General features: G+C 37.4%; 1 protein-coding gene across 1 annotated transcript in view; it reads left to right on the forward strand.

Moving 5' to 3' along the window:
* Positions 1-7,204: 7,204 nt before the first annotated feature.
* Positions 7,205-24,118, forward strand: part of LOC110460452 (CD63 antigen-like) — a 56,533-nt gene continuing 39,619 nt past the window's right edge. Inside the window, exon 1 of the mRNA XM_021513374.1 lies at positions 7,205-7,540. The gene's annotated coding sequence lies outside the window, so the exon portion shown is untranslated. The remainder of the gene's footprint in view (positions 7,541-24,118) is intronic.

The following is a 24,118-nucleotide window of genomic DNA, read 5'->3' on the forward strand; positions in this document are numbered from 1 at the left end:
ACGGTGGAATCATGTGCTTTTACAAGGGGTATACCGGTCACGTGTCTTTGTATCTTGCGGCCGGGCATTGGGAGACAACTCGCATTCGTCGTCTGCTTCCGGCGATGTTTACAAAATGACAAAACGTTTCGCTTCGCATACTGATGAGGAAATACTCGCCAAAAGGGCTAACTATGTGCCACAAAACACACAAAAGTGGAACAGACGAGCGGCAAACATGCTGAGGACGTATTTAAAAGAAAAGAATCAGGAAGAACAGTTCGAGGAATTTGATAAAACGAAACTAAATGAGGTAGATCTTCTGTGCCATTTTTATCTTGACAACAGAAAAGTTGACGGGGAACTGTACAAAACCAATATAAAAGACTCAAAGGGGTAATAAATTCGTTACACGGATTTTTGGCAGGGTATACGAGATGGTATGACCCTACAGGATTTCGTATTTCCTTCGGCCTATCGGCCTCAGGAAATACGAAACCCTTTAGGGTCATACCATCCCGTATACCCTGCCAAAAATCCGTGTAACTAATAATATCACGGATCACTAATTTGTATGAAATGGGTCTCCAAATTCTTATGAGTCGATATGGTGTAGAATCTTAATCGTATGGTCACTTCGCAAATATGTAGATTCCTTTAAGATGAAGGGAACAAACAAATTCAATTCAAATATACATGTAGTCATTACCATTATCGCAATTGTGAAATATTTTGTTTAAGCCCTATTCAAATGGAAATGTTCTATAAAAGCACACGCTGCGATACATTTTACCTAATCACATACTTGTAGGACATTTGGATGTTTGAAATAGATATAGAAAACACAAAACAACTGGAGTCATACTCGGGAGCTCGACGTTACAAGTTTACGCTTTATCATCTAGAAAAATAGCAAATATCGAGGACGGAGTCACGCTTCTGTCATTGCCCTGACATTTCAAACTAAATCTTTGCAGTTCACACGAAGCTTCATGTTATAAACTATATATTAAGCACCAGGTCCACATTGTATTTGCCTTATCGATTGCACCGGATCTGCTACAGTGTTTCTTTGGCAGAGCCATTTAAGATTGCTCTTGGATTCTTCTTGCGTCTTTTGGCTGATACAGCAGAGACTTATATATACACTCGGTTGTTTTGATTAATACATGTGTGATATTTTACCAAATCCAAATTTCGTTGTTATATGTGGTGATAGCGTGTCTACACCATAGTTACCACGTACCATTTTCTAACACGTAGTACATTCAAGATGCAGACGGGTTTACGCTTCAAAAATTTACACATTTTGTTTAACATGATAACAGCACACCTAACCCATAGATAGTTGAGAACTTGTAATTCCTAAAACGTTACCTAAATAACTCTGAACACCTTCGTTTAGGTCAAAATATAGCTGTCAAAAATTATCAAGTCCCTGTGACCATAGTCTCGTTCAACCTGACGCTTGTTCACTTACCAACAACAGAGGGAAGTGTCTTTACTTTCGTTTCCAGAAAACACGGATACCTCAGGAATGCATGTACAGGTAAGTGTTTTCATGAATTAAAATATTCAATGTAATTTTGCGTCACTCAAACTCTGACTTCAAAAGTTGAAAAGGGTGTGTCTACCTTTGACCAATGAAATCATTTACCAGAATTCTGGCAAGCCTCGTTATGACTTTACAAAACGATAGCACTGGGTTTGACCAGACTCTCTGTTCGGCGTAGCTTGCACGGACAACAGGAGTATGGTTGAACGAGACTACTGTGACATAATCTTATGAATATATTGATAAACGGAAATAGGAAGTACAATGTACATCCCTAGTTGAAAATCCCATGTTAGGAGACAGTATCACATTTCCGCAAATTCTAATGTTTAATCTTAAACTGATAAATGTTGTATTTTAAGTATTGACAGAACAGTGTGTTCTCTCAATATTAAAGTATTTCAAAGCAATCCGGATATTAATAATTCAGTTGTTTTTATCAATGAGTGATATGTGTCCATTTGTCTGTACTTCAGGAAACCGGCTACCTATTTCTCACTACTGTGAAGTTTTTTCAAGAAAGATAACTCTTACATGCAATTTCTATGTGTAATTATTATAAAATGTCAATTTCTAATCGTTTATAGATTTTTTTATTGACATTATTTTGCAAACAAAATGTGTCTTTCAAAATTCACTGCTTTTTACATACATTTCCATTTTAAATCCTTAAAATTTGAAAAACTGTATTTTTTGTGGCAGAAATTTTTCTTTACTTCAAAGCAATATAACTACAAAATTTGAAGAAATTTTACTTGAAAAATGGTGACAAACCTATTACCTTAAGCAAGTCGCCTCTGTACTGACATTTATAATACACATGCATTTGAAATACCAAGAGTTACCTCCCGTTGAGCTATCAGCGCTGTAAATATGGTGAGTGCACAGCAAAATGTCAAGTCAAAGACTTTTTTACTTCTTCTCCAAAACGAATACACCAATGTCGGTAACATTTTGCTGGAAGGTTCCATGGTTAATGGCAAACCAAACTGGTGATTTAGATTGATCTAACCCATCAGCGGCTGGACAGGTGGGGCCAGAAGTGACCAAATCTGCTAAAATATCAACAATCTTCATCTAAGAAACTCTCTTCATGGACGGAAAGGCCTGTAACTGCTTTGTAAAACCTATTAATTCCATGACCCCCACGTCAATAATTCCCATTCCCCACCCATCTCCCTGGGTAAGGGGCTAATGTTACCATACCGTATTATTTTATTTTTATTATTAAACTATTTTCTGACAATTTCCTGCTATATGATTTGTTGTGTGTCGGTCACTATTCAAAACCATTTTGTAGTGAATCCACAGTTAAAAACTATATTTAGATGTTGTGTCGGAAAATTGCGGTTAGGGAGGTTGAGGGTCTTCATGTGGGAGGATACCTCATCGAAATCTAACTGCTTCTTGTGGAAATTATTTAAATTATACACGTTTTCTATAACATCTCGGCAAAACATCACTATACATTTTCCGTATTTCCACCTACCGTCTGTACAGTATACAGCGTTAACCTAAAACACAAATTACACACAAAGTCCTGACTGTAACATACACCCTTAAATCTAGCACAAATCACACACACATGTATATATATATATATATATATGTGTAGCGATAAATAGTTTCAAATGTCCATGTGACAGTAAAAATATAAATAAAGAAAAACACGAAGACTAGTACATGTATAATCGACTATCGCTATCGCCCATCTTGATCAAGATGGGCGAAGGTTCTAGCCGATTATACTAGTCTTCGTGTTTTGCTTTATATATATATATATATATATATATATATATATATATATATANTATGGTCGCATATATATTTAAGGAATGACCAAGATTTTGTTTTGGTATATACGGTATATACCGAAAAGAAAATGTGCACTTGGCATAAATCAGCGATTATGATTTAATTTTAAAAAAGTAGACAAACACGTTGTAAATGCACAGTTAAAGATTTATTTGATTTTTACGTAAACTAAACAATTGCGCTAAAAAAAGCTGCGTTGTAATTTTGCATTCTGAGGTGTAAAAAGTAGTTCCGTCATTAGTTGTTTTTCTTTTTAGGTTTATAAGATACAGTTGTGGGATCGCACAACGTTACACGATGTGCGGTGTGCGCACGATGTGTGCACGGTGTGTGAACGGTGTTTGCACGATGGGCGAACGATAATAAGCTGGACGATCATTGCTTGCGTACATATGTGCGCACGATAGACGGGCGTTGTGCGATAACAATCGAGGTTGGTGTAAATTGAGGAATGCCTCAACAATATATACGGTTTCGTGTTTAAACATATAAACTTGATGTTTACGTATGTTTCTATATTCTAGCGACATCTATAAACTTATCTTTCTGTCTATACATTCTGATATTTAGAAATTGTGTTTTCTGTGTTTTTAAACAAACTTAATCGACACATATAAAATTACAACACAATCCCGTATACAGGTAAACATAACCACTTTGTACNCGAGGTGCGGACGGTGTGTGAACGATGTATGCACGGTGTGGGCACGCTATTTTTGGTGCGTTGTGCGGTCCCACAACTGTATATACCAAAAAAACACTACTTCCAACAAAAGAAATATACATCATGGAATGAAAAAGTCCAACCTTAACTCTGACACAAATACATATTGTAGAACGTAACATACATCCATCCTTAATTATAACAAAAAATATATATTGCTTAAGGTAGCATAATATACACATATCTTCATCAACTAAAATATACATGTACAGTATGGAAAGTAGCATAGATCCTTAACTATAACACAAATCGTATAACTATTGTAGAAGATAGCTTCTACCCTAATCTCTGATACAAATAACACTCACATTGTAGAAGGTAGCATACACCCTTAACTGTAATACAAATAACACTCACATCGTAGAAGGTAGCATACACCCCTAACGCTAATACAAATAACACTCACATCGTAGAAGGTAGCATACACCCCTAACGCTAATACAAATAACACTCACATCGTAGAAGGTAGCATACACCCCTAACTCTAATACAAATAACTCTCACATTGTAGAAGGTAGCATTCACCCCTAACTCTAATACAAATAACACTCACATTGTAGAAGGTAGCATACACCCCTAACTCTAATACAAATAACACCCACATTTTAGAAGGAAGCATACACCCTTAACTATAATACAAATAACACTCACATTGTAGAAGTAAGCGTACACCACTAACTCTAATACAATGTGTATGTGACTTGTATTATAGTTCGTGGAGTACGCTTCCTTCTAAAATGTGGGTGTTATTTGTATTATAGTTTAGGGTGTATGCTTCCTTCTACAATGTGAGCGTTATTTGTATTAGAGTTAGGTAGCATACACCCTTAACTCTAATACAAATAACACTCACATTGTAGAAGGAAGCGTACACCACTAACTCTAATACAAGTCACATACACATTGTAGAAGGTAGCATACACCCCTAACTCTAACACAAAACACAAATGTACACTGTTGAAGGTTGTATACGGTATACCCTTACATCTAACACAAATCATATACACATTGTAGAAGGTAGCTTACACCCCTAACTCTAACACAAAACACAAATGTACACTGTTGAAGGTTGTATATGGTTTACCCTAACACCTAACACAAATCACATACACATTGTAGAAGGTAGCATACACCCCTAACTCTAACACAAAACACAAATGTACATCGTGGAATTGTGTATATGGTTTACCCTTACATCTAACACAAATCATATACACATTGTAGAAGGTAGCATGCACCCTTAACTCTAACACATAACACAAATGTACATCGTGGAATTGTGTATATGGTTTACCCTTACATCTAACACAAATCATATACACATTGTAGAAGGTAGCATGCACCCTTAACTCTAACACATAACACAAATGTACATCGTGGAATTGTGTATATGGTTTACCCTTACATCTAACACAAATCATATACACATTGTAGAAGGTAGCATGCACCCTTAACTCTAACACATAACACAAATGTACATCGTGGAATTGTGTATATGGTTTACCCTTACATCTAACACAAATCATATACACATTGTAGAAGGTAGCATGCACCCTTAACTCTAACACATAACACAAATGTACATTGACGAAGGTTGTACATGTATATGGTATACCCTTACACAAAGTCAGTATGAACAAATGTTACGATATATAACTTTGATCTACACGGAGTCTTACTATTTTAAACCTATTACAGCATCAGGGGTGTAATATGTCTGAAATCCCATTGAGAAACTGTTTTTACCTGTATAGAGCGAGCTAAAACAGTACAGGTGAGGCAATACCTACTGTGCGCAGACTGACAAAATGTACGTTAGCACTTAACCAAGCATAAACCTTAATATACACATTTAGCAAAGTCATGTTACTCTACGCTGCCAGAAAATACAAATAAATGAAATATATGAATAAGTGAATAAAATAAAATTATAACAGAAACATTTGCTTAATATAAGGACTATTAAAATGATTTGTAACGGTAGCTGATATGAGCATTCAGGAATGTACACATATCGACTATTACAATGCTTTAACGTTGACTAAAATCACGAGTGTCCATATCATATAATACATTGTGTGTAGTTGATAAATAATGTACAGGTACCATAGCTACTAAAGACAGTATGATCCAATATGGGCACTGGATCCGCACAAACAAATGTTCGTTTGATGTGCATTACATAATAGATATATAAGCAAGAAAGTAATAATGACAGTGCAGACAAGGAATTTGTCAAATTTTCAAGTCAGTCTACCACTTTCTCAAGACGGGGACGGATCTTCTCGAAAATTTGACAAATTCTTTTGTCTACACTGTCGTATTACTTCTTTGCCTATAATATACGTTTAAGATGTAAACATATTGCGTTTTTTAATACGTTAAATAAATATTAAATAATCTTAATAAATTTGACATAAATTACATGTATACGCTTGAAAGATTAAAAACAGAAAACGTGTAATTATATTTCAGAATGTAACATACACCCTTAACTCTAATACAAATCACATGCATACTGTAGAATGTAACATACACCCTTAACTCTAATACAAATCACATACATACTGTAGAATGTAACATACACCCTTAACTCTGACACAAATCACATACATGTTGTAGAATGTAGCATACACCCTTAACTCTAATACAAATCCAATACATGTTATAGAATGTAACATACACCCTTAACTCTAACACAAATCACATACATGTTGTAGAATGTAACATACACCCTTAACTCTAACACAAATCACATACATATTGTAGAATGTAACATACACCCTTAACTCAAACACAAATCACATACACGTTGTAGATTGTAACATACACCCTTAACTCTAACATAAATCACATACATATTGTAGAATGTAACATACACCCTTAACTCTAACACAAATCCAATACATGTTGTAGAATAATATATATGTAACAGTATATAAATGTGTTTTAATTATTAATTTTGTATATCTCATGACTGTAATAACACCGAGACAAATAACATATTAGCGTCACTAATTTAAAAAATTCCAAATATGTAAATTATATGTATATATATATAGCAGTATACTGATGCACTGTACCTGTGACATATCAATTTCTTCATTATACGAAGTCTGTCTTTGGTTTTGATTGGCTGATTGTTCGATATCCCACAAAGAAAGTTTTGTAGGGTAGGGTGTATATACCATATGACAGCTCTCGTACGCTTGTATTGACAACGCCAGGCAGTTTAAATACCGACCGACTAGTTTCCTACATTCTTTCACTGGATTTAGAAATCACTCGAGTAAACCCATTTACCGAGTTTGAGAGGAAAGTCTTATGAAAAGGATCCGTGTACTAGATAACATTGATAGTATAAAACCGTATATACAGTGACTATTATTGGAGTGGAGGCTTATCTGTCCTGGAGAAAGATTCTACCTGTGAGGTAGATTGACATATACCTACATACCTATATACAGGTGAGTGATTGTTTTCTGATCAAAGGTTTCTGTTGTTTTTTCATTATTTCGTGTACGACATGCAAATGCCTACAAAGAACATTGTTTTAGATTGTGTGTTTGCATTAATACCATCAAACTAACCTTTGCCTTATATTAATTGTGAAATATTTACCCTACATGAAAATTCTTTTACCTGAAATACAATATTCATGGAGACTTTGAGTGGATTCCCGTCACCTTCTAGTGAAACACAAATACCTGAATTTCCGACCCCGTGACATCTTGTCGAAGGGCGTCTGTTGTAACCACAAACGCCCTTAATATACACCACACGTATATAGTGACCACAAGTGTATACCTCTCTAAGGCGACCATACAAGTCTGGCTATGGTGACCCAAAACTTCTAATTGTCTGTGTTAACCACAAGCGTCTTACTGTTTATGGTGACTCTAACCTTCTACCTGCCTATGGCGAGCACACATGTTACAAATGTACTGTATGGTGACCACACACGTCTGTCTATGGTGACCACACATATTTACCTGTCTATGGTGACCACACACGTCTGTCTATGGTGACCACACACATTTACCTGTCTATGATGGCCACACACATATTTACCTGTCTATGGTGACCACACACGTCTGTTTATGAAGACCACACATCTTCACCTGTCTATGGTGACCTCACACATCTGTTTATGGTGACCACATTTGTTTACCTGTCTATGGTGACCAAACACATCTGTCTATGGTGACCACGCACGTTTACCTGTCTATGATGACCACACACATTTACCTGTCTATGGTGACCACACACATCAGTCTATGGTGACCACATATGTTTACCTGTCAATGGTGACCACACACGTTTACCTGTCTATGGTGACCACATATGTTTACCTGTCTATGCTGACCACACATGTTTATCTGTCTATGTTGACCACACATGTTTACCTGTCTATGGTGACCACACACGTCTGTTTATGGTGACCACACACGTTTACCTGTCTATGGTGACCACACACGTTTACCTGTCTATGGTGACCACACATGTTTACCTATCTATGGTGACCACAAACGTCTGTCTATGGTGATCACATATGTTTACCTGTCTATGGTGACCACACACATTTACCTGGCTATGGTGACCACACATGTTTTCCTATCTTTGGTGACCACACACATCTGTCTATATTGACCGCACCTGTACCTGTATATGGTGACCACACATTTACCGGTCTATGGTGACCACACGTTTGCCTGTCTATGGTGACCACACTTGTTTACCTATCTTTGGTGACCACAAACGTCTGTCTATGGTGACCACACACATTTACCTGTCTATGGTGACCACACACGTCTGTCTATGGTGACCACACACATTTACCTGTCTTTGATGGCCACACACATGTTTACCTGTCTATGGTGACCGCACACGTCTGTTTATGATGACCACACATCTTCACCTGTCTATGGTGACATTACACATCTGTTTATGGTGACCACATTTGTTTACCTGTCTATGGTGACCAAACACATCTGTCTATGGTGACCACATATGTTTACCTGTCAATGGTGACCACACACGTTTACCTGTCTATTGTGACCACCCACGTTTACCTGTCTATGGTGACCACACACATTTACCTGTTTATGGTGACCCTTGAGTATCGGTTAGTGACTGTAGACCCCTGGAGTATCGGTTAGTGACCGTAACCCCCTGGAGTATCGGTTAGTGACCGAATCCCCCAGGAGTATCGGTTAGTGACTCTAGCCCCCTGGAGTATCGGTTAGTGACCGTAGCCCCCTGGAGTATCACCACACATGTTTACCTGTCTATGGTGACCACACACGTCTGTCTATGGTGACCACACACATTTACCTGTCTATGGTGACCACACACATCAGTCTATGGGGACCACATATGTTTACCTGTCAATGGTGACCACACACGTTTACCTGTCTATTGTGACCACCCACGTTTACCTGTATATGGTGACCACACACATTTACCTGTTTATGGTGACCCTTGAGTATCGGTTAGTGACTGTAGACCCCCTGGAGTATCGGTTAGTGACCGAAGCCCCCAGGAGTATCGGTTAGTGACCGTAGCCCCCCGGAGTATCGGTTAGTGACCGTAGACCCTACCTGTCTATGGTGACCACACACGTCTGTCTATGGTGACCACACACATTTACCTGTCTATGGTGACCACACACGTTTACCTGTCTATTGTGACCACCCACGTTTACCTGTATATGGTGACCACACACATTTACCTGTTTATGGTGACCCTTGAGTATCGGTTAGTGACTGTAGACCCCCTGGAGTATCGGTTAGTGACCGTATCCCCCTGGAGTATCGGTTAGTGACCGTAGACTCCTGGAGTATCGGCTAGTGACCGTAGCCCCCTGGAGTATCCGTTAGTGACCGTAGCCCCCTGGAGGATCGGTTAGTGACGGTAGACCCCTGGAGGATCGGTTAGTGACCGTAGACCCCTGGAGGATCGGTTAGTGACGGTAGACCCCTGGAGTATCGGTTAGGGACCGTAGCCCCCTGGAGAATCGATGATGTGTTTTGAGTGTATGAGAGATATTTAATCTAAAATCGGGGAATATAAGAACTATTTTTTCCTTATTTAAACTTCCACAAAAAAAAATCCACCTGTCTATGATGACCACACACATTTACCTGTCTATGGTGACCACACACGTTTACCTGTCTATTGTGACCACCCACGTTTACCTGTATATGGTGACCACACACATTTACCTGTTTATGGTGACCCTTGAGTATCGGTTAGTGACTGTAGACCCCTGAAGTATCGGTTAGTGACCGTAGACCCCTGGAGTATCCGTTAGTTACCGTAGACCCCTGGAGTATCCTGTCTATGGTGACCACACACATCAGTCTATGGGGACCACATATGTTTACCTGTCAATGGTGACCACACACGTTTACCTGTCTATTGTGACCACCCACGTTTACCTGTATATGGTGACCACACACATTTACCTGTTTATGGTGACCCTTGAGTATCGGTTAGTGACTGTAGACCCCCTGGAGTATCGGTTAGTGACCGTAGACCTCTGGAGTATCGGTTAGTGACCGTAGCCCCCGGGAGTATCCGTTAGTGACCGTAGACCCCTGGAGTATCCGTTAGTTACCGTAGACCCCTGGAGTATCGGTTAGTGATCGTAGCCCCCTGGAGTATTGATGATGTGTTTTGAGTGTATGAGAGATATTTAATCTAAAATCGGGTAATATAAGAACTATTTTTTCCTTATTTAAACTTCCACAAAAAAAAATCCCGATTACAAACTAGTGTTATCAGCTGCACTTCCCGCTATAATCTGTGTTGGCCAAATATATTTTCTCCGGCGTTTTAAAAAGAGATTAACTCACTAAAAATGTCCGCAACCGGTAACTTTTTGATTTAGAAATGACAAGAAAGAAAAATAAATATCATGAAACAGTTATAACCTGTCATGGCCAGGATGATATACATAAGAAAGGTTGTGTGAGTTCTCACTTTAAGGAACGCTGTCCCACTGTAGGCAAGAATACTAGAGAGTTCAACTGTAGTTTCTCATATAAACAGTAGTCTCCCCTTAATTTCGATTTTGGATATAATTGTAAAGCACGTGGGCCAGTGTAAACAAGGACGTTCAGGGGTTGATCCCCTTCAATCAACCACTCAGCAAGGGTCTACTTTCGTAGCTGTGTTGGTTAGAGCGATAGCATAACAATCTAAGTCCAGAGTTCGAAACCCGGTCTAGTCTGTTGAAGGTATTTTTTTCACTCAGAACAGTTTTGTTGATTACAGTTGGGTTATTGCATTTGTATTATTTTGTGAGGTATGGCCTTCTGTTCAGAAATGATTTATCAAAGCTATAGTCATGCCGGAAAAAATAGTTTCTTACGTGTAGGCACTGTTTTGTCAGATTTACCGTGATCCTGAAATGATTTCCACGTTATTACATGTCTAGACAAATGTTTTATGTAATACAAGCTCAATATTAAATTAAGTTTAATATTTGTATAGGCAATGGTAAAATTTGATTTGAATTGTTCATAATACTATTCCCTATATAATTTTATTCAATTCATGTTTGATTATTTAATATACCGCACAAACCCTTTATAAGGTGTGTGTTCAACCGGTAGCATTAGACGTTATGTACGCTTTATGATTGTGTCTCCGAGGAGTAACGCGATAATGGGAATGAAGGAGGAAGTTTACCTAACCCTCTCTCCTCCCCTTGTGACGTCACGCCCCATTGATCACGAAATTAAGCAACGGACTATAACTTCGGAAATTCAATCAACTTAGGACTGAATGTGTATGGTTAATTTTTTTTCTTAAAGAAGGAAGTATATTTTGTATTCATGGCCAAAGTTTAATTCGACGATGATGTCGATGGGTTTTTTTTTTTACTTTACCAAACAACTTAATTTCATGTGTGTTAACCAGATCCCAGCTACAATGTATCCACACCTGCCTAGCTAAGGGCAACGTAACTCCAGTTTATTGATATTTTTAAATAACAAAAATTAGAACAGAATTTGTTCGTCGGTTAAAAAATAATCATCTTAAGATAACAAACACAAATATATTTTTGAAAATAAATGTATTTCTCAAAAACTGATTTTTTTTTTGTCGTGTATGACTTGATATGATTATCAATCATTGAACATCCGGGACCTGGGATTCGTGACTTTTTAACAAGGACTATTCAAAACTAAAAACCTTATTTTGATAATTAGACTAATTCATTTGTGTTTTTCACCAAATTATTATAAATGTCAAATTTGAAAGTGTTACGCAAACGTAGATCGGGCGTGAAATGGTATCGGGTCGGGTTTATTGCTCCTGTCTCCTACCACATGAAGAGCCTCTAGATCTGCGCGCTTCCATCCCGGCTAACAAGAGTGATTAAAATAAGTTGGAATAACTTGTTTCGTAATTGGTGTAAATTAGATAAAGATTATGTTGGGAGAAGACATTGATAAATTGATATAACTGGTACAAAGAAAACTTTGATCTGCGTTTGACAATAAACTCGTTTCAATAAAAAGTCAAGCCTCACTTCTGGATCAAGCTAATTGCAACACTGTTATCATCACTTTTCTTAGTGTCTTCTTGTCATTATGGTTATTTCTTCTCCGTTTTCTTCTTCCTCACCTTCTTCTTCTTTCTCTTCTTCTTCTTCTTCTTCTTCTTCTTCGAAATGATTGGACTTCAAACATGGCTGCAGTGGCCTCTGATTGATTGACACATTTATGGGTGTACGCCAGGGTGATGCCAACGCTCCCTGCCTTTTTCTGAGTGGCATTAAAACACTCTTTCCAGTGCATCATTTGCGACTATGAGGGCAATTTGGCGGACTTTTGTACATGTAATGCTCCCTGTCACTATAGCAATTTCTTCTTTTGGCCATTTGTTGAGCGTTCGCCCCTGTGAGGAAGGCTTTGGGTGCTGTCCCCTGGCCGAGACATACCAAAGTCTTTAAAAATGGTAGTTTCTACTCCTGCTTAACGCTCAGCAAATTAGGAGTGGGACGACTGGTTCGCCCGTTGTCAGTATAATGTGACCGGGTGGGGCGTCCTGCTGGGTGTCTTCGGCAGTATGTTTCAGTGAGGTAGCACTATAAAGTCGGCATCAGTTCCGCGCTATCACAAGGAGACAAACACGAACATATCGCAGCCTCCCAAAATACACACACATACACTACACGCATGCATCTTGCACACAGGGGAGGCCGTCCTTAAATGACCTTAGCTGTTAATAGGACGTTAAACAAAATCAAACAAACAAACAAACTTCTTCTTCTTCCCCCGCCAAATAGTTCCCTGACGTTTCATCAGAGAATAATCATTGGTTACTTATGAAACTTCCCATGAGTATCGATATGCCTTTGTAGGTGTACATAACCTGTTAATTTGAGTGTATGTCGGCATTGCAAACTCTTTCTAATGCATCATTTGCGACTACAGGGACCGTCTACGGTACTTCTTTAACGGTCTCCGTTACAATTTAAACTATCATTGTAATTATGGGAGTTTGACATCACTACTGGTGTTTATAGATAAACAAGGATAACTAGAGGTCTTCTTGGATTCCCAATACCAATATGGTCTAGAGTGAAATTGGGATCGTTGTATGTCTCCTTCCCCGGATAATTCATTCTGCATTTTCCCAATGTAATGCAAATATCACTTTATTTCCCCGAAATCATGATTTAGCGTGTCATACCAAAATCACAAGGCATATAGACCCCTGTAGAAAAAGGTAGCAAAACTACTGAATATTCCATAAAATTAACGAGGTCTCCTTTTTCATATGACGGCGGTATCTAGATAGACTCCGGCAGTGATACGTCCTGTGTCCGATATATATATATATATAAAAAGAAAAATTCTCAACAACGAGTCTTTAGAACTTTCATCTCTTCTATGAGATTCTTCAAACTGTTTATTTGAAGTATATGTTGTGACTTCATAAACTATGACGTCACATAATAGTTCGCTATACCGTCTGAAGAATCTCCTAGAAGAAATGAAAGTACTAAAGACTCGTTGGTGAGAATTTTTCTTTTTATAATATTTCTTCGTCCGTAAGGATAATTTTACTGATTTATAATAAATATATATATATATAGAAAAAATAAGATTAACGACCGACTAAAAAACTAGCTGCTTTCACCCTTTCACAGCGCTCTTCAGGTTTATTCAAAAGAACAACTTCGTGACGTCACAATTACCGTTAATCTAAAAAAAATCTATAATCCCTTTTTATTATATATATATCTATATATATATCTATATATATATTGTGACAGTATTGCGTAAATATACGAATCACGCATTCAATTATTCAATTCATTCTGGGTAATTTATAGGTTCTTGGTACACAGTATTATACAAATATACGAAACAGTGCAATTAATTATTACATGTACCATTCAATCTAAATAATTCATACCTGGTGATGCAGTGCTACAGGTCCACCTGTGGGGGAAAAGGCATTTACGTAAACCGACATTAACCCTTGCTGTTATAAAAAATAAAAAGGTTACTGTAAAAAATCTAAAGGAACGCTTCTTAGAACTGCGTTCTATCTACCAGCAGACATGATCCGACATGAACCTTTTCATTTATTTGGTTAATTGCCGATTCACGTTACAAAAAAGATGACGTCATCATGAAATCAAGTCTTGTTAAAGAAGAGGATTTAGAGTGAGTAGACGTATTGGTCGTACAGGGACCTGAATATTTGTAACAGCTATGTTTGGACCTTAACTGAAGAATGCTGAGTAATATTTCACGTTTTTTTTAGGGTTTAGAACAAATTCCGGAAAAGAGCCACCACAAGGACGATTATCATTTAATTTAAACCACCAAAACGTCCTTTAATGACCTTACATTTGTAGCTGTAAATAGGACGTTAAACAAAATAAAACCAGGCTAAACACAAAACTTGTAATATTACGCCGAACACCTCAGTTTTGGCCGAAATATAGCTGTAACAATGTGCTTTCTGTGTCAACTACCCGGTCCAGCGTTACATGACCTAGTTTGACTATGTAAGGGGCTATATCGTAGTGTTATTTGACCTGCCGGGTGTTTGATATGTAACAAAATTAAATATCCATTTTTAATAAGACAATAAAATATGCTGCATGAATTGTCAAAAAAAGCCATGATTATGCCAACGCACTACCTTGTAAACTCGTATAATAAGATTTTCATTTTCTTCTTCTTTTCTATATTTTCAATATAAGGGTAAGTCAAGGAATGGAAACAAGAGCTGTCGTGTTTTTCTTATTATTGTTTATAATAACTACACATTTTGATCGTACTGAACCGGATATGTAAGGTATATAGATTGTCACTGTGACTAAAGAAAATGTGATTTCGAAATCAACGAGCCTCGAATTCTTAGAAATTGTCGGTGATAACCAAGCCGTTAATTACCGAATGGGTCTGAAAGACATTATACTATATATATATACGTTATAACTAGGTCCCTAATTGATAGGTCACGTTCCATTGCATGTACTGGGGTCTGGTAAAATTAACATTTCAATTGATTTGCATAACGTATGGATTTAAAAGATATTCATTTGTATACATTTGTATATTTCTTGTAATTTTAATTTGGCAGTGAAGACTTCACCCTCCCCGACGAATAAACGTTGTTTATATTATATCTTAACTCGGGTTACATGCATGTAATTTTCGAATTTTAAAAAGACAACAATCTCTAACGAGAAAAATCATTATGTAGATACTAGATATAGGGGTATGAGAATTAAAAGTCAAAATTTAAATGACAGCCTCGATCCTGAACTAATTTCTACAACCACTGGTAAAATACCTACATAAAGATATCCCACAATTTGCAAAGGTTAATTATGGCTGGTATCCATTTTGATTGCCTGGAACTACCGTTAACATATAAATTAATTCATTTACTCAATAAAACTACAATGACAAAAGCGCGAGAGAACATTAATTTTGCCGCATGCGGTTAAAACTTTTGTGGATCTGTTTACATTAAATGATTGAAGCTTTACTCCTTATTTCACAACATTAAAGGTTGTGTATGTTTTTATAGTATGGAATCTATTTAAGCTACGGTACCGTACCTGGCTGTAGCTAGTATTTGTCTCGCTGCGTAAACAGGTTATTTATTGGGCTAGGGGTTACGTTCGACTGTTAACCTGTGATATATATTGACCCCTAATTCAGCTCCCCCTTTTAACATTGCATCGGTGAAACTGTATTTGCATTTTGTTTTTTAATCCAGCGCCCGGCAAATTAAATACATCCAAGTTGATAGTGCTCCGCTAGACCGTGAAGTTGAAAACATCGAATTATTTGATTGGGGTTATCGTTATACAGGTTGCGACAAACATACCGTCTATACTTACCTGACGATAACATTTCATGACACCAAAACGGCCTTTCACTGATAACGGCAAATAGGCGCCGATCAGATATACGACAGTTTATTTATAATATAATAATAATAATATACAACATTTGATATAGCGCCCTATCTTGCTAAGATAAGCCACTCTAAAGCGCTTTACAGTACATAGATATACAATTTTATACAGTCAATACAATAAGCATATATATATTAATCTATACAATATTGAGGAAATTCGCAGGAGCTGCCTTATCAGGCGCTAACTACTAGTCCTATGCCACCTGGCTAATATATCCATATGTGTGTATGTCTGTGTGTGTGCTGGAGATGTATTGTGTTTATGAACATATGTTTATTATATGTTTACACTGATAAGTCTTACAGTTAATAAAGAACTTGAACTTGAACTGTAAAACAAGATTTTTCTATCACGATGACGTCGTTTTTTTGGTCACGTGATCACGCGATCTGTCATGCTAACAGAGATGACATGACATGCAAGCATACATGTGAAAAGCAATTAATATCGTGGTTTTCAACAGCACTCCCTCACCATTTTACGGCCGTATCGTTCCCAATCGATATTCCATATTTTAAGATGATCTTTTAAGCGTCACCACATTTTTCGTTACGCTCTCTCTTTTATATGAAAGAAATTGTCAAAGAATTGTTTCTTGCTTGTTTTGTTTGTTTGTTTGTTTGGAGATTAGTGTCATCGTAATTCTTCGAATTCCAAGTTCTGAATGTAACGGAAACTGTTTCAAAACTGCCCGGATAGTCGGAAAAGATGTGATGGAAATATATGTATGCATGTTAAATTGTAGTTTGCAGTGCCATAATACATTTATAAACCAGTTTGAGCAAAATCCGAAAAAAGAGGGACCGCTGACATCACGTTGGCGTACACTTGTACATGTAAATGTGTCAATCAATCCAAGGTCACGGCGGCCATGTTTGTTGATAATTCGGATAATGAAACGTGTTTCGCACGTTTACAAATTCTCACCATGTACATGTCTCAGAAGAAACAATAATGGGAAACACAGCAAATCAAGATAAGGCCAAACGCGTTTGGAAGATTTAATAGATTAATTTGACAGACATGTTATACTCTGACAATATGGCGGTCATTCTGCCCCCTGACCCTTTTCAGCAATATATGGACTACATGTGCATGTACTACGGGTACTTATATTGAGTTGTTTATACCCTCGCGAAGAAGGCGGAGAGAATATCGCGTTCCATTCAATTGCACGTTTGAATTTTGTCATCGCTCTAGGGACTTCCTACACGGATTTTGATCAAACTTCATGTATTGGCCATGCATGATAATACCTACAACACGCTCGTGGTTCAGGGTACCAAAATCAATGTCAAATCCACTGTTATTTTACGTAGATTTTTTTGTCATCGCTTTCGCGGCTTCATTCCCGCATACATTTGTACCAAACTTCATGTTGGCCAAGCAGTATACTACATCAAACGCGTTTTTTATTTCTCGTGTGAAGCATGAAAATATCTCAAGCGTACCGTTTTGGACAGTTCCGTTGACGAGTAAGCTCAATCGATTAGAGAGATAGTATAACAAACCGAAGTCAAGGGTTCGAATCTAACCCCTCTGCATTTTCTACATTGTTCCTTATTATTTGATTTATCCCACCTTTATTATTAACCATAAAAGTGCTGCAAGGTATTATTTTCTTTTCAAAAATGATTTATCAAAGTGACAGCCATGCCAGAAAATTAGTCTACAATGAGTAGTTACGCTGTTTGGTAGTGGAACGGGGATTCTTATATGCTAAACCTTGAACCAGGGGATTTGTAACGTTTACGATGCCCTGTTTTTCCTGAAGATGGAAACTATTGAAATCTGGTGTGCTTAACTCTATAAATATTTATAGTGTTATAACATGGAGTAGTCTTACTCCGGGGCTTACACATCTGGTCGCTTAGGTAAATGTCCAGCACTGCCGTTAATACAATCTAGAGGTGTTGTATGGATGTTTGCCGAAGAGATCATGAGACTTTAGTGTGAGGGGTTTTGGAAAATTCTTTAAATGGATATATTTCTCATACGTTGTACTCCGTATGAAAATATTATCACAAGTGAGTTCACTGAGATTTACGTATAAGACCGTCACTCACACCCACTACCACTCCATTTAAACGTGGCTCACAACACAGGGCATTGAGAACCGGGATTTATCTATTATTCTCGGTATACATACACTGTACAAATGCATGTATATCTGTAATTTAGAGAAGGATGGGGTGTGGGGTAACATGTTTGTTTTATCATAGTTTACATCCAAATTTTAACGACCGTGTATGACGAAAGAAGTACATAGTTAGTTTGGTTTTATTTTGATTAACATCCTATAAACAGCTTAGGCCATTTAAGTTTTTTCCAACTTATAGTTGTATATTAATCACTCGTGCTGTCCCGGACAGAAGAACTTAGGGGGTCTTACTGTGGGAAGGATATGGGTGTATCCGAAGACACCCACGTGGTCGGGCAGGCGATCCGATAATTTCACGTTCGATCGAGAGAATCGAACCCAGGCCGTGTTAAAGAAAAGCCACAAGCGCTATCCACTACCCTATCCGACCACAATCCTCGATACTCCAGGGGTAAGGCTCACTTTGCTCTCGAAGGTATAGCGTAACCCCCGGAGTATCGAGGATGTCCAACCACCTTTAAGTATATATTTTGGCTAATTTGAAATGTTAACTCCAGTTTTATGTGAGTTGGGTTTCCGTATGCAGATTTGAAACCATTAAGAAAAGACGAGATCTAAAGGAATCGGTGTTTACTGTACATATTATGAGACGTTATATATCTATTTATTATATAATATAAGGCTTCTGCAGTGCAATAAAGGGGTGCAATAAAATTGATATTGAACGTGTGCAATAAAGATGCAAATGAGCGCGCGACACCGTGGGAACTAGGTCGTATTCCTACGCACTACTACTACTATAGTTTAGGCCTACTACAAGATCCATTTTATATAGCTACTACAACAAAAAGCTCACTTGGAAGTCATGAGACTTGGTTCAAGCGCCAACCCGTTGGTATCAACAAGCTAAAATCCATGATGCAACGTGCCGTAAAGGGAGCAGGAATCCAAACTGACAAACACTTGTCAAGTCACAGTGCGAGGAAATATCTTGTCCAGAAATTGAACGATAATAACACCCCCGCTAACCATATAATGCAATTTTCTTCTCACCGAAACATTTCTTCTATTAATAATTATTCACACATCAACACGAATCAACACAAAGAAATCTCCAAAATACTGCACGGAAATCCAACAGCACCTGAGACCGGATGCAACACAACATCACTGACACAACAATCAATGGCGTGTAACCAGTCAACTTCCTCTGTTGTCAGGGTCCATGGCGGTTTCCAAAGTATCTTTTCAGGTGCTGTCACAGGAGGAAACATACAAGTTCATGTTTACCAAGGACCTCCTCTGAAAAAACGCGCCCGTGTTATAGAAAGTGACAGTGATTCTCAGTAGGCCTAATATCCAACACATGTGTTTTTGGTTTCCGACGACCTTCACAGTGCTCGCGCTCTTACACTGTTCATGACGTCACCGATGAAAAAAAACAGTTTTTTTCCGAAGCGAAAAAAAAGAAGTCATATTTTGTAAACTTTTATTATTTCAATTGTTATCACAATTAAAATGATCGTTAAAAGTAAAACTGTTGGCCATTTATTATTCTGATAAAATTCTGCGGACTACTTTTGTTAGCGGAACATGCTCTCAAATTAGTATATGTGATGCGTCCTTTCTCGTCGGCATTGCATATAGAGACGTTAGTATTGAAACCACTTATGTAGGTAGGTTTCTCGAATTATATAATAAATAGAATCTAACACTCGTGTTCATGTTATATTGAATTTATTGAACTCGTATATTAATTTCATATGAAATTAATATACTCGTTCAATAAATTCAATATAACATGAACACTCGTGCTAGATCCTCTATTTATAGAACCATCATCTGTAAGTGACTTATAGTCACATAAGTTTGGTGGACATTTCTTAGTGGCTATTTACTCAGGGTTTTAAATCGTTCACATAAGGCTCTCGAGCCGACCATTATCGCATTGCTTACCTACAGTCCGCATGTATGTGTAAATAATGGGCCATTTTCAAAGCTTTTAAAATCGTTTGATTCAAAGTTTGACCAGAGTAAGCTACGAACGTACGTTTTTATTATATCGACCCCATAAATTGCCTTTTTGGTCGTTGTCAGAGTACATATTCTAACGCTCTATCCACCGAGCGGAGCAATACGACCTTGAATTAGATCTATGAAACCGAAAATGATATTGATATATTTTCAGAATAAATTTTTGATGTGATAGATTATGAGTTCATGTTTCGTTCCGTGTTTTTTTCGACCGTTCAATATCAAAACGAGGCGAACAATTTGAATAACGAACCTGAAAGGCAGGTAGCCAAAATGCAACGCGTATGGTGGCTGGAATGTGTCATTTAGACAGCGACTTTGTAGTGTCGTCATTTCGCTGCGAAAGACGATAATTAGCGTTACGAAATTACGATAAATTATAGGCCAATAAAACGATAAACATCGTTATGTCGCTGCGAAATAACGAAATAAGAAAGTCTCCGCTATTTATAGTCCATGTGGTCACAAGGTACTCAATAGCAAAGCCATTTCAATATCATTTAAATAACTTCAGTGATGTATTATTTTTACAAAGCGTTGAACAACGTTAACACAGGCGTCTTTTTTAATCGCGACAAACGACATTCAGATTCTTTATTGACCAAAAAAGCCCCTAGGCTCACAATTAGAATCGACAGGCTAGTGACATCATATAGTATGCATGAACACTGTTTAATAATGTTAATATAACAATAACTAATTTACACATTTTACCAGCACAAAAACCGCAGGTATTGCTCGCATGCAATCTCATACAACTGGTCACGTCCCAAGTGTTGCAGGTTTGCGCCTTAATAATGTACGTTAGCAAGGCCAATGAATGTTCGGATACATGAATGTGCGGAGAAACGGCGGTGACCTGTGGTCTATTTTGCATGACTTGATAGTCATTTCTGTTCCGGACGCAGATCCGGTGACTATCGGATCACCTGTCCTTCGCTCCTGTTAACTATATTTGCCTTCTACTTTAGAAAACAAACACTTATACTACAGATAAATACATACTCATTGATAACGGATCGTGATCGATTTCTATGACGTCATTTGTTATTGGAACCCATGTAGAGTGTCTGTACACATGATAAGCGATGGATGTCTTAGTAATAATTATGTAGTGCTGTAAAAAGACGGGAGCAGAGAATGAGAGATAGGGACGGTAAGACGGAAGCAGAGAATGAGAGATAGGGACGGTAAGACGGAAGCAGAGAATGAGAGATAGAGACGGTAAGACGAAGTCAGGAAGACAGAGGAACTAGTAGAAAGAGAAACATAAACAAAGAAAAAGAGAAAGAAAGAGAAAGACAGAAAAGGACAAAGCGGCAAGTGAACAGAGAGACAATGAAACAGGGACAAGTACAGAGCGACAGAGGATAGAGAGACAGAAGCAAAGAATAAGAGAAAGGGACGGGGAGACAAAGACGGGAAGACAGAGACAATTAGTTAGAAACAGAACGACAAAGATAACGAAAAAAGAGAGATATATAGTTGATATAGTTGATATAGTAGGCGACACCAATGGAAAGATTCAAGTAGTTTCTTGCGGCGCATTTTAATGTTCCTATACTAATACTTGACTTCCGGTGCGTATTGATATAGAGGAATTAAAATCTAGAAATCTTACAGTTAAAAGGTAAGTTAAAAAAATTAAATGGTCCGACTATATACAGTAAATATTTAAAAGTATTGTTTCGAAGAAAGTATACATCAATAAGTGTGGCCTTGAAGGAGATATTTTATGCTACACATCTTTATACATCAACAATGCTGAATAAGGTGATATGTATTTTGAATCACTATTAAAAGGACTATATTTGAATTGCTCAAGCATTTCCCCAAGTAAACACTACGAGAAAAAAAATGCGGTGAAAGGGCTATAAAGCAATGACGATCAACGTCCTTTTGACGCTTCATCTCCTGCCTCGCATACTGTGAGACAGTCGTCAGAACCAAACATTTAGGAGACATATGACTTTGGATAGTTCCTAGAATGTCACCTGCACTGACGATGCAAGCACTTCAATATTGAACAAGCTGGCATGAATGTTTTTTTAAAACTTTGTTTAATCCCTGTGTAAATAGTATGCAGGTTTATTATTAGATCATATTTTGAGAGTGTCCCTGACTGTAGATTCATCATAGTTTCGTGGGTTTTTTTTAAATTATACGCGTGAACAACAGAATTTAACTGGGGCATGTATTTACACTTCCATGGCAGGTCAATGTGTGTGTTATACGAAACGAGCAATAACCCTAAGCATATTTACATAGCTCTGTGAAGCTTTTGAATTTGTTTGCACTGTTTGTGACGTCACGTGAAACATTACCTAAAATCCATATTAACAGAATCAATCACTCCTTATGGTGAAGCAGAGACACGTCAGCACGAAGGTACGATAATTTTTGTCTAGTAAAAGGAATTTGCAGTGAATCGATTTTTAAAACGTCAAAGAAGGCCTTTTATAAGAAATAAGAAGGGACATTTTAAGCACCCATTTGAAAAGATATCACACCTCTCCGATCGAGCAATTTACATCTGTGAATTCAGCCCATTGTGTTTTAATGTATTTTAGAATTTGCTTGGTGTAAACTGTAAATGGAATTGTCAATTTAGAATTTCAATAGCAATTTGACCGGTAATCGAACCCCTGTCATTGACCAATATACCGCGCGCGCGGTTGACCAATATACCGTGGTAATAAAACCTGGTACTTTGTATATAACGAGATATGTTACGTTATTTTGATTTTTACTCTCCTTTCCTAACTCCATAAGGCGTGAATCATGTACATTATTTATTTTATATTTTAATAAATCAATTTGGCATGTACAGCCAAACAACCTGAAACCTGTCACAACTACCCGAGGGAGCTAACACAACGGTTATTGATAGACAGGTCTTTTTACAGGTTGTTATTGAGGAAACACCATTTGATACTACAGATTGAAAACAAAATGACTGAATAAATTATTTAAAAAGATACAAGACCGTTTATTTCGTGTCACATATATGTTAACGGGAAGCACAAACTCTCGTGAGCTATTATTGCGACACGAATATACCTACATGTATAAGACACTTATGTTACATTATATAATACACCATTAAAGGGAGATAATCAGTTATATTGTTCATTAAATATCTTTAAAACTTATCAAAAGAATGAAATAGGAACATATATCCAAACATTCTTATTAATTGAAAATTCCCCACCTACAAAGCCCCCACGTGGCACTTTAGGTACATTGAATCATAAGAAAAATGGTGTTGAGATGAAATAAACTTAAAGGTCAACAAAGCAGTAAGGTTTATTTGTTTGGGGTTCAACCTCCTTACGCCAATGCTGAATGAAAAAAGGAAGCAACATGGAATAAGAGCATGGCTACAGTACTGTACATGAAGGTTATATGTAGAATAAGTTACACGTGTACTCAAATAAGCCT

Source organism: Mizuhopecten yessoensis, unplaced genomic scaffold (genome assembly GCF_002113885.1).
Source record: "Mizuhopecten yessoensis strain PY_sf001 unplaced genomic scaffold, ASM211388v2 scaffold1375, whole genome shotgun sequence".
Taxonomy (NCBI): domain Eukaryota; kingdom Metazoa; phylum Mollusca; class Bivalvia; order Pectinida; family Pectinidae; genus Mizuhopecten; species Mizuhopecten yessoensis.